This window comes from Malurus melanocephalus, unplaced genomic scaffold (assembly GCF_030028575.1).
Source record: "Malurus melanocephalus ecotype Western Australia unplaced genomic scaffold, MMel_1.1 scaffold_351, whole genome shotgun sequence".
Taxonomy (NCBI): Eukaryota; Metazoa; Chordata; class Aves; order Passeriformes; family Maluridae; genus Malurus; species Malurus melanocephalus.
Genome location: NW_026623583.1, coordinates 697,518 through 702,873, shown reverse-complemented (window position 1 = coordinate 702,873; position 5,356 = coordinate 697,518).

Sequence of the window (5,356 nt, the reverse complement as noted above, 5' to 3'; positions counted from 1 at the left end):
GAGCTCTCTACTGTAGGGTGCTCCAGCTGCATTTATGGCAGAAAAAAAAGGGTCTTTCTGCAGGAACCTCCCCTGGAGAAGATTTGGGGTTTTATTGTCTTACACTGCACCAAAACCATATGCATTTAAATGCATTTTATAAAATCTAGCAAGAATTCCTGGAAGTTTTTAGATGCTGCCTGACCCAGCACGTGCAGCAGGATTCAATCCATCCATCCCCTGTTTCTGTGTGAGCAGGAAAACAAGCGGAGGAGCCGTAGGAAGCTCTCCTGGGGTCTGACTGTGCTCACCGGGACACTCCCAACCTTCCCCAGGAGCCGAGAAGCTAAAAGGAGCTGGAGGCAGATGGAAAATGAGGGCGACTCCGTGCCCTGCTCCATCTGCTGCCAGTCAGCCCGGGGACAGCGCCGTGAAGCTGCTGGAATAGATGGGGAGAGGGAAGGGAATGTTTGCTGGAGAGAACAAAACTTTGGGGATGCAGGAGGGTTTGGGGTAGAGTGTGTGATATCCCGGGATTTTGGCTGTGTCCAGCTGGGAATGGAGCCCCAGGGATGATCTCAGATGAGGCTTTAACTCCTAAGAATGGGTGAGCCATCAAGGGACAGCAAACAGCTGCCAACAGCTGTCCTGAAAACATCAAACCCCTCGGGATGGGGTTGGAATCCTCCTGGGAAAGGAATCCTCCATGGGGATCAGGGTTGTGTCATTCCCAGAGCCCCCAAAATTGAGTGAGCCCCTAAGGGATGGGCTGTAAGGCTGGAATCCCCCTGGGAAAGGAAGAAACCACAGGATTGGGGTTGGGGCATTCCCTGAGCCCCGAAAATTGAGTGAACCCTTAAGGGATGGGCTCTACGTCTGGAATCCTCCCAGGCAAGGAAGATTTCACAAGACCAGGGCTGTGGCATTCCCAGAGCCCCCAAAACTGAGTGAACCCCTTAGGGATGGGCTGAAATTCCCTGGGCAAGGAAAAACCCATGGGGATCAGGGTTGTGTCATTCCCAGAGCCCCCAAAACTGAATGAATCCCTTAGGGATGGGCTCTAAGTTTGGAATCCTCATGGGAAAGGAATAACCCCCAGGATCAGGGCTGTGGCATTCCCAGAGCCCCCAGCCCAGCCAGAGGTGATGTTTGGCCTCGATCCCAGCAGCTCTCACACAAAAGCAGCTTTTAACCACACATGAAAGAGCTCCAGGAACCAGGGCCAGAACAAGAGGAGAACAAAAAGGACCTGGATGTAGCCCTAAAGGCCTGGATGTGAAGAGCTGCTCTGGGGCCAATGTCTCTGTGAAATCCTGCCCTGTCTGTGTTTTGGGATGGGTTTGGCAGTCTGGGACAAACTCACCATGAAGTCCTGCCCCGTCTGTGTTTTGGGATGAGCCTGGGATGGGCTCCCAGAGCTGTTTTTACCATCGTTCAGCAGCTCAGGAGCTCTGACACCAAGGGCTGAGGCTGCCCCATTCCTCCTGTTCCCATTCCTGTCCATGGCATGGATGAAACAAAGGAGAGCAGCAGAAAAAGCTGCCTCTGTTCACTCAGTGATTCCCTGGAAGCACACAGGACATGATCACCCTTTTACATTCAAATTTGCTTCATCTTGAGTCCCCAAAATAAGTTCCCTTTTCCTGATGATGTTTGTGGATCCATCAAAGAGGCAAAGGCATGGAGCCTGCAGGCACAAAGGGGCTCAGGTCAAGGAGGAGGCAGCAATATCCTCAGAATGCTCCATTTCATTTATCCACATGCATTTCTTACCAGTTGCTGCTTCCCAAGGACTTTTCTGGCAAGTTTTATTTCACAAGCATGACTTTATTTTATTTCTCTTAAGAACAAGYCAGGCTAAGAGGTCACCCACTGGGATCTTCTGAACTGCTGCTTCCCAAACTGCGAGTGCCTTGAAAATCATTCTCCAAATATTTTCTGCAATCCTTTATACAAAGAAAATTATTAAAGCTGGAAACATTTGAAACATAAATAAGAATCTTTTTTTAGAYACGGGAAAATTTCTGCTTTTTTTTCAGGGGTCTGTTGTATTATGATAAACATTCTTTAGTCCTTGTTCAAGGAGCGCATCATCAGCTGAAGTTTTCTGTTTCCAKCTGTGAATTCCAGCATTTAAAGGCACTTTTTGGCATTCAGAAGTCACGTTGCTGTTCCTCACATCCTGCTGGATYCACTGGATGGTGATTTAATGGCTGGAAGACCATTTCCCTCTGGACATCCTTCCCTTTCCCACCTGCCTGGGGGATCAGCTGAGCCGCGTCTGTGCTGGTTCCTAAAATCCTGGAATCCCAGGAGGGTTTGGAAGGGATTTTAAGCCCATCTCATTCCAACCCTTTCCATGGGTGGGGACATCTTCCACYARCCCAGATTGCTCCAAGYCCCATCCTTTCTGAATTCTTTATCCCAGTGGTCTCCAGCAGTTCACCCCTGAGCCGGAAAAATCAAAGGCCACCATCATTCCTGAAATTCCCCATTTCCACCCCAGACCCAGCATTTKCTTCTCTGCTTTCTGCCGTGTTTATCCTTTCTGCAGTTGATCAAACATTCTCCTCACCACCAAATATTTTCCCATATGTCTGGAAAGCTCTGCCGAAGGCTGGGATCTAATAAAGGATCCCCAACTGCCAGCCACAGCACGAGGCTTTTGAGATTTTTGGTATGGAACAGATTGAGAACTCGCCAACACTGTTTAAAAAAAAAAAAAAAAAAATAGAAGTGCCAATTCATCAAAAATCTCTGTAGGACACACAAAAAAAACAACTCTGGAAAAACCTCCCTGTTCCAGAAAAGAAAAAAATGGTTTGGAAGTTGTTACATCATCCCACTCGCTACTCTGAGTAAAATGTTTCATTAAAAAAAAATAATTTGAATTTTAAATTGCCTTTTCTGTTGAAATTTAAAAAGACCAGATGAGTAAAGAAAACTTCAAATTAAAGACAGCCACATGCTCGAAATGATCCAATTATATTCCAGGCCATTATTTAATTAAAATCTGGGTTTGCCACAATCCAGTACAGTAAAACCATCATAAAATCTGTTTTTCCACACAGCTCTGAGGTCACACAGGATAAACCCTGATCCTTGTGCACATGTGATCCAGAATCCAGAGCGCATTTTGGAAATTCCAATTTTATGGCAAATCCTACAGCCTGTTAAACATAATCAAACGGGAAATTTGCTGATTTTTTTTAAGATTTTGGAGGGTTCATCCCTCCTTTCCCACATCCCTGGTCATTGTCACCGTGCTGAAAGCAGCTGCTGCCTCTCCCCATTGAGAGGAGAGCTCTGGATGATGGCAGCTGCTCCAAATGTTTCTGACTTTGCTTTCACACTTCCCCCAGCTCCCAGGATAAGCCTTTCCTAATGTCTTTATGAAAACCTGAACATTTGGTCCTTGCAGCCCCCAGGGCAATTCATGCTTTTGAAGAATTTGCAAAACCTACTGAAGCCTGACCTTTCTTTTCTGAAATCTTGTTGACTGTATTTAATTCTGTAGACTTTCCTCTGCGTTTTTTTTCCCCCTTCCCCCTGTGATCTTCAAATAACTTTTGGCGACTTTCTCTAGAAAATGATGCGAAGTTTTCTGATCTTTTTTTAGCACACACCTAGGATGGATTTTTTTTTTTTTTTTAATAATGGGGTCAGGCAGTTCCTTTCCAGTCTGCAGGGAGTTATTTATTTTGTGAATTTATATATTTGTCAACCTACATTTTGTTATTGCTTGAGGTTTTTTTTTTTTGTTTTCCTTTTAGGTTATTTGTTTTTATTGAAGTTTTTGGCCAGAACCTCAACTTCAAACATTTCCCTTTCCCTGGAGCTGTCCAAGGAATGAGTGGAGGTGGCACTGAGTGCTCTGGGCTGGGGACAAGGTGAGGATCAGGCACAGCTTGGACTTGGTGCTCTTGGAAGGTTTTCCAACCTTCAATGGTTTGGGGATTCTGGGATTCAATGGCTTTAGACACCCTTGTGAGAATCTTATTGTTCTCTGCTTGTGGTTTTGCTTCATTTCATTAAAACAAACAATAAAATAACAAAAAAAACCCAAATAAACAAAAAAAAAAACAAAAAAACCCCAACCACAATGACAACAATTTCTTTCATCCCAGTAAATGAATAGAAATAAYGTGTATCTTCCAGGAGTGGGGGGAAAATGTGCTTTAAGAGATATTCCATTTCAAAYCAAGGAAATGAACCAATCTGACTATTTTTTGCTCCTCAAAACTTCATACAGGAATAAGCCAGCCCTCCATTCAGATGGTCTGGGAACAGAGCCTTGGTTCCTTTCAGCGCTGAAATCCCCACTTGTTTCTGGCATTTTCTGTCACTTTGAGCACTGAGACTTTTCCCAGGAACAAACACCTTTCCTGAAATCATTCCATTATATTTTATAAGTGTCAAAATCACTGAAATCCTCCCCAGCATTCCAAACTTTTTTTTCCAATCCTGCATCTGCTTCCTCATCCTCTCCCAGTGCAATGTCAGGGCTCCCACTCCAAAGCCAGGAGTTTACACCCTGATTTGTTTCCCACCATTCCTTCTTTTACCATGATATCCCGAATATAAAATTGCTTTGCTTTCTTTTAACTCTGTCTAGACTCTTTTACTGGATTTGGGGATATTCACATGATGGGCTCTTCATTGCTTCTGAGAAGATATTTTTATTAAGTTCTCATCTCCTCTGCCTCTTGCACATCCTTCTAAATTTGCATTTTGTGTTTGACAAGAGCAGGAATACATCAGCAATTGTGCTGCCGGGCACAGCCATGCCRATAGCACATATTTTACTTTTTATTATTTTCCTCCCTATATCCTTCTGCCTTTCCACGGAGTTTCTGGGACGGGGGAAACGAATGCTCGAAGGTGCTGATTAACTGCTGCTCAGGGAGGAAAGAGAAAGAGGAGGGAAATTGGAAAGAATAATKGAAAAATGAATGAAAAATCACYGTACCTTGCTTCAAATCAYTGAATTTTYYCCCCYRTCCTTCCTTTTGACTTGCCCAGTTGGCACCTGAACCTGCCCAGGCAGGATCTGCTGCTGATTTAGGGGAGAGAATGGGTTTAGATGAGATTCCAAAGCACCTCTGAAACCCGAGTTAAMTCTAATAATGAWGCATTTAATGYGATCAGACAACTTCCATGTGTCCAGAGATGTTTATTGGCCTCCCTCAAACGCATTCTCACTCACAAATGGTCTCATCTGGAATCAGGGACGGTCTGAAAGGCGATCAGGGACGGTCTCTGCTGAGGTGGAAGGTGACCCTGCACATTTCGTTGTTTTGATGCCTTAGGATTTTTAGTTTCTCTATTTTCATGCATCTGTATTCTTGTACTTCCCTAGTACAGCACTAAAACTACC